Source organism: Eucalyptus grandis, chromosome 9 (assembly GCF_016545825.1).
Source record: "Eucalyptus grandis isolate ANBG69807.140 chromosome 9, ASM1654582v1, whole genome shotgun sequence".
Lineage (NCBI taxonomy): Eukaryota > Viridiplantae > Streptophyta > Magnoliopsida > Myrtales > Myrtaceae > Eucalyptus > Eucalyptus grandis.
In genome coordinates, this window is record NC_052620.1 from 5,692,360 (window position 1) to 5,704,086 (window position 11,727).

At 36.1% G+C, this 11,727-nt stretch overlaps 1 pseudogene; it reads right to left on the reverse strand.

The window, feature by feature from the left end:
- Nucleotides 1-5,840: 5,840 nt before the first annotated feature.
- Nucleotides 5,841-10,416, reverse strand: LOC104446298 (annotated as a pseudogene).
- Nucleotides 10,417-11,727: the final 1,311 nt, after the last annotated feature.

The window sequence follows — 11,727 nt, forward strand, 5'->3', positions numbered from 1 at the left end:
AATCACACCCTAACGCGCCCGATCAAGAATTTTCCATCCGGCTTCTGCTGTCGAATCCACTTCCACCATCTCGGGTTTCCAACCCTCAAGTGGTGCATAGAGATCTTTCTGATAAAGATAATCCTCTATTTGTAGTTTCCACCATTCGAAATCCTCTCCATTGAACTTATCAATTCTGATTTTATCTTCTGCCATCATGTTTGCTATCAATCAAACGTCACCGAAAAACCCTCGATGTTCTCGATTAGCCAACCTAGGCTCTGATACCAGTTGTTACGAAATCGCACGTCGATTCCAGAAAAATAACGCTTGCAAACAATTCACCAAACAGAATATAGTAATAAAAGAGCAGAATCAGATGAACACGCCAGAAAATTTGTTATCGAAGTTCACCCAAACCTGAGCTACGTCTCCGCGCAGAGGCACTCTGCGAATCCACTAGACTTCGAAAAAGTTGGAATACAACGACGATCTTCTCTCAAGATCAGGACACAGAGATTGAGAACTCTCATCAAGAAAAAAATCACTTTTTTTCTTCTCTCTTTTTCATGCCTCTCTATTTCCTTTTTCAGCGACTTGACGGCTAGGGTTTTGCCATCACTAATATAAATGTATCACTTTTAACCTAAAAGGAAATCTAATAGATAAGACAAAAAAAAGCCCTAAATATAAATATTTGGCTTTATCTATAACACCGTTGATGATATGTTCTCGAATTTTTTATCTCATGGAAGACATTGGGACCCCTAATTAGAGGCTGCGAAACTTAATGGTATCAAATTTTGTTGTTATTGGTACGTATTAAGTAATAATGAGTAATCGTAAGAACAATACAAAAGATTTTGTTAATTTGCCGTCGTGGGTCAACTGATGATTAACTTGCAGATAACAAACTCTTGGACTTTTCCCCCCGTAGGGCCCCGGGCCCGGGGAGGTTTGGTCAGATGTTGCGGCTCTCTCTCTCTGGTCGCTGGATTGGAGCAAAAGTTAGGTGCAGCCTATCGTGTTTAATCTTCGTGGAAAAGATGTTATCCGAATCTAGCCATGAGAGGTCACGGGCAAAGCCAGAGGAAGATGCAAGCTGTTTGACGCCGGTCGATTTTGAAATCCACGTAGAGCCATGCAGCCGAGGAGAGAATTTAAACGTGCGCCTTTTTTTTTTCTTTTTTTTTTTTTTTTTTGGGTCAAGCACGTAAATGTAGATTTTTCGGCGACTGTTCAGAGTCCAAGGTTCTGATGGTCTTGTCTTTGGACAGAGTCTTGACAATCTTCATGCATGTCAAAGACGATCTATTCCTGAAATTTGGCACATTCGTGTCTTGTCGGGAAAGCAAGTGATCGGATGATAATAAATAGGAAAATAAGAAAGTACATTAAGATATTGGATTAGTGTGGTTCATTTGGTATGACCTAAATTTTAGGGATCACATTGAAAAATTAGAAGTTCAAGGATGACATTGCACATTTGACTAAAATTCAAAAATCATGTTAAACAAATTAAAAGTCATGTACTAAATTGTAAATTCAGTCAAAATTTACGAAGTATTTATGTTATTAGGAAGTATTTATGTCATTATTCCTAATCTAAATAATCAATAGGACAAATGTATCGAGTTCTTGATATAAAGAGTTATAATAACTGAATAATTTACTTCCAAATACTTGACTATCGAACTAAATCTAAGCAAAAAACCTACCTTAACCAATTATAATTCAAGGTTGATTTGTGATTTAAGCAAGCATAGCATATTCATCAGCATCTCAATTCGCTGGACCGTGGTACTATATATGTACATCAGAGGGGATTTCAATTGGAAATTATAGGTTGGTTATGTTACTATCCTAGTCGAGTGACGATGAAAGAACCTTGATATAGAACAAAGAGTACAACGCGAAAGGCTCTGAAAATTATTGCTTGTCCATAAATAACACTCAATGAGGAATTGAATACAATAGAGAGTGGATAATGAAATAAAAAGTCCACCACTGAATTGTCGTTTTAGTACATAAATTGCAATTATTGGCCTTTAGCTATAGTATTATTGCAATTATTAAGAGATGAACTCAATCATATTAAATATTCATTTAGAGTTGTTGCCTTCATTGAGGTGGTTAAGATGTTCATGCAAAAGCGTTAGTAACACTACATTGTTTAGGGCACACATGATAAAATTTCTAAAACAGAAATTGATTTCTCAAATTTTTATTCCCCGGACGAATTTTTGAGTTAAAACGCGTTTGATAATAACTTAAAATTTTTATTTCTGAAATAGAAATTCGTTTGATGACAAAATATAATTTATACTTTTGGGCATGCCCAATGGCAGCAGTTTACATCCAACACTCGTGTTCGACATCGGCAATTAGCATTCGGTGAGCGGCCGCCGTCCCATAAGCGGCAGGTGGACACAGGTGGTAGAGAGTGAATGATGAAAATAGTTTTCATTTCTCACTTTGTTCCAAAATTGAAAAGTTTAAAATTTTAACTTCTAATTTCTACTCTAAATCTATTTTTGAAATATAAAATATGTTGAGAAATGGAAAACGAAATTGCATTGTCAAACAGATTTTTATTCCAAACTTATTTCAAAGAATAGAAAACCAAAGAAATAAAGAAACGTATTTTTGTCATGCACACCCTTAATTTCGGTTATTAAGTTGTAACTTTTTGTGAACTCGGTGAGTAACTTATTTTGAAGATAAGCTCAAAGATTATTTAAGTGTGCAATCATCCACTTCCTAGCTTAAACCGTTTAGCATACGATGCATATTATTTGTCGCGACCAATTTTTTTGGGTGTGAACCACCTAGGGTTTGGCTAATGGATTGTTAAGCCTAGACTTAACTCGGCTCTCCCAAGCCCATACCAAATCGCGACTTAAGTTCAAGTTCTTAACATGCAATTGATTTTTTTATCGGGAGTCGCCACTAATCTATTTTTTGGTGGGTCGATTAGAAACCCAAGTAAAGTAACGGAGTTTCACTTTACTCCTGGGAAATCCGAGACTATGGATACGTGGGACTTGATTACGCTAGATTTCGCTAACGCCCTTTCGGTACCTTTCTTTTTTTATTTTGAAAAATGTTTAGCAAGTGGTTTGGATTGATTTTATATTCATTTCCTAACATGTGAGGCGATCATGATTTTGCGCAATCCATCAATTTAACACCCAATAAAAGCAAATAGAAATGCAGACTTACTCGAAGAACGAAAAGATCTGCAATGTTAATTCAAAATCCACATCAACAACCTTGGATATGGTTTCTAATTAACACGCAAATTCTCTTTTGTTTTTACTTATTTAATGAAAATCATGCAATATGCAATGCAATGTTAACTAAATGACCTAATTCCAATGACATGTAATTTATAACTAATTGGGCTTAGCAAAAATACTAAATGACATGTATCTCAATGAATCCAATTCTATATGATGTGCACATGATTTTTATTTTTTAATAAGCATGCAATCTATCCTGATATGCAATGACGTACAAAGAATGTCCTAATTCTAATTTTTCTTTTCTTTATGAAATTCAAAATTAAAATGGCCAAATAATTAAACATGCAATTCAAATTTAAAACTATCATCCTAGATGAATGCAATCTAATTCAAAGATATCATCTAACCTAGATATCATCTAAACATGCATTAAAAAAACTAATTAACCTATCATGCAATCAATCCTAATCTACATGGGATGGGAATGCGATTTTTTGTATTTTCAGGATAAATAGAACAACTATGAGATAAACATCAAACCAACCATGATCGTCAAGAATATTGTCCATCACTCAATTTGAAATTCAAATTTGATTATCTCGCTAATAAAATCGATAAATTGATCTTAGCCTTAAAGATCAAGATATCGGCTTTACTCCAGCGTGAATAATTATTCCATCTAAAGCCTTATAGATAGAATAAAAATCGTAAGATTTGCGAATTGTGCTACATTAGAGAATTTCAATCATGTATTGGAAAAAAAAAAATCAAACAAAGAGATAAAATATCAAAACCTCAAACAAGATAAACAAATCTACCTAATAAGTTAAATCTACCTAAAAGATAAACCTATCAAATAAAGTAAAATAGATCTATACCTAAATTTGAATTTTTCCAAAAAAACCAATCGGTAGAACGGACCAACAATGGGCACAGCACGGCACGGCTCAGCTTAGGGCAACGGTTGTGGCAATATCTCGGCTTGGCTTGGCACAATTTGACTTGATTTCGATGGGCTAATGTTCGGGACATCAATGTGGCGTCGAGTTAAACATGGAACAGCAACGTTGACGCAGCAAAATCAGCAAGTCACCGATATTGGGTTGGGTCGTGATGGACACGATTCAAGCCTGAGGAACTCACGGACACGCCTACACCGATACTGCAATCCACTTTGAAGCACACCTCGACACCTGGACGTGGGCAGCAATTGGGACAGCAAACAGTCAACGTTTGAAGATCCAAATATTTGCTGGCGAAGTTGAGGAATTTGGCTGTGATGCTCAGCCCTCTCCTTGATGCGCCCTTGGACTAACGGCAGAACAATGGAACAGCAAATTAGTTGACGTTGGGCGCCCTTCACAGACAAAACACTGGCACCGAGAAGGAGCTGCAGGCACACGTGGAGATCACTGATGTCGATGGAGCCTCCTTTGAACTTCCGAAGGTAAAAGGCACCGAGAAGGAGCTGCAGGCACGTGTGGGGATCACTGATGTCAATTGATCACCGAAAATCAAAGGGCAGCACACGTTCGCCAACGATTCTCCCTCACGATCCGTCCTCTCTCTCTCGATTCTCAACTTTTCGTCCTCACCAGTCATCTCTCTCTGCAAACCGGTTGCTTTTCTCTTTTCTTTGATCTAGGAAACCGAGAGAGGCCACCACTTTTGCTCTCAAACTTTTTCGGAAATCTCTCAGAATTTTCTCACGTATTTGCTCTCCAAAATTTCGAAAATCCTCCTCTACGTACGGCCGTGTGGATTGATATGTGGCCTCCCTAAACAAATTGCACGAGGTATTATATAGGTCTAAAAATGTATCTCTACGGTATATATTTTCCTTTTTTGTTCGGGCATGATACTCCTAAATATATCATTGAAATATATCCACCTTGTGCAATATTCCCCTTTTGTATTTTCACATATTCTATCCAAAATTTTCCTTTTTGTTCGAAAATGCATAAATGTGTGAAGAATCTGAACGGAATATGTGAAAAATTTTGCACGCCGTCGGTCCAATAAAATAAACAAAAATGTTCCTAAACTATATGCCATGTGATTTTATTTTTCAGGGATAAAATTAACCCCTAATTTTAAATGTCTAAATGGGTCGCCAAAATTTAGGTGTCAACATTATTATAATAATTTACCATAATTATCTCAAATATTAACATAAATTTATGTGCATAACCATTTATTCAAATTTTTATTATAGAAATTTCAGCGTATGATTCAAATTACGCTTTATAGCTTAATCCTGTAAAACAATCATCAAATTGAATGAACGATCGTGCAATGATGACCAACACGAAAATAGTCAACGGGGGAACATAAACATATGAATAGGAAACAACCTTTCGAGGGCCCTTTATAGATTTGTATTATAAAGAATTACAAATACTTGTCATATCACGACGAGCTGAAAATTAAAGAATTGAAAACCCTATATGCAGACAATCTTCACGATCCATGTACGATTGTACTTATTGTCGATGAAGAAAATGACTGTTGATGTCGTGCTTTCCTTAATTGATGATTCCTTCACCTTACTTTCGCAACATGAGGTAATTGAAATAGAATGAATCAATGTGCACTCCAATTTTACGCCCTCCTGATTTAGAGGCCAGAAGTAAAAGGCACGCTTGTCGCCGGCAACCAAGAGTTGCCGGCAATGAAGCTCCCAACGGTGAACTTTGATGCCTCCGACGCACTAGTGATGATCTGATAACCACCCCATTTCATTCTATTCTTAGTTGATGACCCAGGTCCAATATTCATGTACTTAGCATAGTACAAGGTCTTGAGAGCAAAGTTACCGCTCCATTCCATCTAACTAGCAGGGTGAACCAAGCTATCAAGATACGTCTTCATGAAGATGGTTCTAGAATACTCTTTCTACAGTCTTCCGAGGTAAGTGTTAACGGACCTTTGACTGGTTTCAAATCTGAAGCTGCAGTAACACGGCAATTGTGAATGGAGATGCCGGTGTTTTGATTCGGATTGGTTCGACCTTGTGTAGTGATAGTGTTATTTTTGTTGGGAGGGTTTCGGGGATAGATGTTGCAATTTGGAAAACAATAGTGGTGTTTCCAAAGATGAAGTCCACCATCCCATAAATGTTGCATTCTCAATAAAATTGTCGCTCGGAGTGGACATAGAAGGTGTCTTGATAGCCTTCAAAGTTGCATTTGTAGAAGATGGAGAGATCAAAACTAGACCGTAGGGCAACTGCCTGGTGATTGGCCGCACCAACAGTGTTGGGAAAGTGACATCCTAAGCAATGAATCCATCACCAACGACAGCTGAAAAGACAAAGTTAATAAATCAGAAGGCGAGGTCAAAGTATAGGAATAAGCAACATTTTTCATTATAACACGCAAAGTTATATGAATTTTCACATTAGAAGAAGTCACAGTTTTGTATGTTCCATAGACTGCCGTCAATAATCCCTTTCATGTTCTAGTTTTTGCTTCATTGTCAAACATATGGCGATCAACTAGATGATCAATAGACATTCAAAAGTTACAAATTAACTAGAATAAAAAAAGGAATGTTAAGTACAAAACATGCACTGGTATATGTGTATCCATAGTTCATAAAATATATGAAAATTCTAATCATAACGCCATCCTAGACACTTTACCATTAAGATATCCAAAAGAACAAATTATCCAATCACACAAGATTCGAGATGCATTTTCGTTTGTCCCACAGTTCATTTGATACGGCATTCATGATTTAGCCTTAGTAATTATTACATCTACACAATTATTTCTGAATTCCATCCACTTATTCAAAGGCAATGCCCATGACGGTAAAGCCACTATAGAATTTGATTGGCATGATTACTTTCCAAAGCAATCTAGGAAATGTAGACTTTCAGAATCAATGAGAGCAATTACCAGCAGCTATAGACTGCCATTTGAGGCAAGGGACCAGCCAAAGAAAATTTGTGGGATCCACAACAGACACGCTAGAGTCAAGCCTGATGTTGCCTTTCTTGATGATGACGACATGCAACAGACGCGTATTGCCCTTCGTGAAGTGATTGCTCGACTGGTTTAAAGTCAAAGACTAGGCAATTCTTCCCTCTAGGCTTAATTAATTATATTTACCAGAGCCAAATCCTAATTTTCTTTTGCATAACTCATGTAGATTACTACATAACAGACTTAGCTGAAAAAATATTTGTGAATGAATTCATTTACTTATTACTATTTTGAACATTACATTTTAGAACATTAGTTCTTTTCAACTAAGTCAATATTTTCTGTGGAATGCATAGGACGATGTAATTTATAGTAATTAGCGTGAGTTTATTTAACTCCAAATAACTGGAATTGTATTTCAAGCACCTCATCTATGAAAATTGTGGCATGACTATTTATTAATTATTATTTTGTATACGTATTGTTCTTTCTTTTCTATTTTAAGAACAAAGTGGTGGAATGACCTATTCCAATTATCGAGTCAGTAATTTTTTCCAGTTTATTGTATATAAATAGAGAATATTTTTCTCCAAATTAAGCTTAATAGGTTTTCGTGGAATTTTCTCAATACCAAACTCTAGGTGGCAACTAAATAAACAATGAATTAGTGATTCCTTATCACATGCTAATATTCAAGAAAAATCATAGGTTAATATCAAACTTTTAGTACTTACCAACACTAAAAGAATTTTATGATTACAATATTATGACCCAGGCTTTTCAGCAATTTTAGTGTCAATTCCATAGGTCAGCGTGCACACATGTTAAAGTTTGAGAAAAGTAAAGGTTAGCTATTTTAGGTTTCATATAAGTTCCACCTAGAACTTGAAATCTATCCATTAGAACATATTCTTCATTTTTTAGAACTTAAAACTTACTTTGCATACTTTAGAACTTTGAATCTACTCTATTACTGGTTCTAAGGTTAGTTAAGGTCTACTTAGACTCCGCTTCTATTATTAATTTAATGATTGCGGTAAATTATCATCTTTAATGACCTCTATTTGCTATTACAATTCACTAACCATAACATATATTTATATATACGAAAAAAATATGAAACATTAACAATGTAATAGTCTTAATCATAAAATGGAAGCTCAAACTAGTGTTTTAGAATATAAACTCATCATCAAATGCCATGGAATGGAATTGAGCAAAGATATATATTAAGAAAAACATAAAAATTTATTCTAGATTCTAAGTTACACATTTGAGTTTCACTAACCTAGAACTTGAAACCTACCAAACGAAATAAGTTTCCTATTTTTTTTTTTTTTTTTAACCTGAAATCTACCGTACATACTTTGGAACCTATTCATAGGTTCCCACTTATCCGATTATCATATTTCAAGTTCTACTTTAGAACCATGCTCATTTGAAAGGAAACTATATAAATGAGTAGACCTTTTTACTTTTATAGGTTGCAAGGTTTTGCATGATCCATTGTGGTATATTGAAGAATTATATCACACAATCATCTAAGTTTTCTTCTTATATATTAATTTATTTAAATGTTAAAGCATACCGTCATCTAATAATTTAAGTTTTTAAAACAGTTGACAGTGATCTTTCACATTGTATCATTGTAGTTAGTGAATCCAAAATTTTCTAAACCTCAACGTGCTTTAGTGATTTTATCTTCTTTTTTTTTTGTTTTAGTTTTAATACAAAGCTTAATCTATGTATAAGGGAGAGTATTAGCATATTTACATATTAAAGTGTGTGTATATATATATATATATATATATGTATATATATGTATGTATGTATGTATATGTATGTATGTATGTATATATATGTATGTATGTATGTATATATATATATATATATATATATATATATATTTAACAGTTTAAGTGTTTACAGCAAATGACAGTGATAAAATAATTTAAAAAAATCCATGTCACACATAGAAAGGCATTAGTCAGAGGGTGGGTCTAAAGCAAAATAATTCAAGCTCCCCGTTTGGAAAGAACGAAAATACCACGAAAAAAAAGCTAAGGACTTGTTTCGTCCTCAAAATTGATTAAGGCTTTAAACACTTATAAATTAATAGAAAGACGTATAAACTATGATGACAACACAACTAATAAATTTGCAAAATTATAGTCCTGTTGAAAACTTTTATTTCTAAAGAAACTGAAATTAGAAAACTTCTTTATTTTCACTTAAAACAAAATTGCTATACATTTCAGTCAATGGAGCGGCCTAGGTTTTGCTCCTTTCTGAAGACGCGTTGCGTCAATCATTGCCCTCCCTTTCTTGCTATTCTTCTATCTTCATATAATTTAGTTTCCATGAATGAGCCGAGCTGAGCATACATGACCAGGAATACAGCCATCAAAAGACAAACAGAGTTGCCAATTTCAAAGCAAATAAACAACACCCTATAACACTCACAAGCATAAAGACGATTGTATATATGAAGGAGGTGGTGATAGTGGGTGCTGGAATTGCCGGGCTGGCAACCACCGTGGCCTTGAAGCAGGTGGGTGGGTGCGTTTGGGAAGTCTTTGGGGGAAAGGTCTTTAGAAAAATGCAAACACCTTTGAGTTAAAGGTATTTTCAAAATGCAAAGTGTGTTTGGTAAATTATATTTTGAAAGCCCATTTGAAATACCTTTGAGCAAAATGGTGTTTGGGGGAATTATATTTACAAAGGGCTTTGGTGATAAAAAAATTATCTAAAAAAAAAAAAAAAAAAAGACCGGCGGGCAGTGGCGGACGTCACTCGAAGACCTCGGCGAGGGTCGCGGCACGTCGGGCGACCACCGAAGACCACCGGCGAGGGTCGCCGGATGTCGGCGACCACCGAAGACCACGGGAGGGTCGCCGGACGTTGGGCGACCCGAAGACCATCGGCGAGGGTCGCCGGACGTCGGGCGACCTCGTGACCTCGCCGCCCCCAGATTCGGGTCACGACGAGGTCGCGCGACCTCCGGTGACCGCCGCGACCAAGATCCAGGGGGCGGCGAGGTCGCGGGAGGACCTGCCGCCCTCGAACGGGTCGTGGCGAGGTCGGCGGCCCAAACCTCGCCGCGATCCACGGCGATCGCCACGACCCAGACAGGGCGGCGGTTGCACCACTCCCCGGCGACGGTTGCCTAGGCCACCGCGACCATGCCGAGCCGTCGGCGGCCGCTCACAGCTTCGAGGAACACGTCGTCGGCCTTCAACGGAGAAGAAGATGAACAGTACCATGACGAGGGCAAAACCGGAAAAATCAAGAGTAGTTGAGGACAGTTTTGGAAGAAAATAAAAAAAAAAGTGAACAGTGTCACTTGTATGCCGAGAAAGCTGAAAGCCCAAGGCACCCCTTCACTTGCCTTGGGCTTTTAGCCTTGAGAAGGCCAGCTTTGGCCTAATGGAAATTTTAAAATTGTTCCCAAACACCCCATCTTTAGCCCAAGTATCTTTAGAAGCCAAAAGTCCTTTGCAAAGTTGATTCCAAACGCACTCGGTGTCCGAGCGCTCGTCCTTGAGAGATCAGAAGGGCTGCGACCGATAGGTCAGCGCTCGGCGCGCTCGGGGTTTTGGACATACTCGCCGCCCTTTATGCTCCTTTTGACAAGTAAGTTCCTTGCTAATTTGCTCTTTACACATCAACACAAAGGCCTAATTATTGTGGAATTATCGGAATAAGGTGATGAATTATTCTGCAATTGTACTAATGAACTTCCATTTCGGACACTTAATGGAACGGAAATTGTGCTTCTATTAAACACAAATTTGTAATTTCGAAACTTTTCTAATAGTAGCTTTTGCTTGGTTTTGAGAGAAAAAATGTTGCCACATGTTTTTCATAGAAATGTTTTTTTTTTTTTTTTTAATGAACCCTAACATCCTCTTCCCAAAGAAGGTGGGTGTGATATAAATAAATTCTCTCTTTTGTCATTTTTTTTTTTTAATGAACCCTAACATCCTCTTCCCAAAGAAGGTGGGTGTGATATAAATAAATTCTCTCTTTTTGTCATCTGTAAATTATTATTATTATTATTATTATTATTATTATTATTATTATTATTATTATTATTATTATTATTATTATTATTATTATTATTATTACTATTATTATTATTATTATTATTATTATTATTATTATATTATTATTATTATTATTATTATTATTATTATTATTATTTTTATTTTTATTTTGTTGCAAAGTATGATGATTAGCGAGAATAAGTGACAATGTCTACAACAGTTTCTTGTTATCTTATTGTGATAATGCGTAAATATGGAAATTGATTAACTAAAATTATTTCTTTGGCCAGTGGCTAGAAGATAGCATTAACCAATTTTCATTTTCCAAATCTAATGGGGAGTAATCAATCTTAGAGAAAAGGGAAAAGTATGCTGCAATTTTTATATTCAAAAATCTAATTGATGTGCTCCTACGTCCATTTAGAATTCTACTCGTCATTATATGAAGGATCCCCGAGGGAAGAATATATTGTTGTATATTTATATATATTACATGAATGGAGAGTTCTGAGGCCTGGAAAGGAGGGA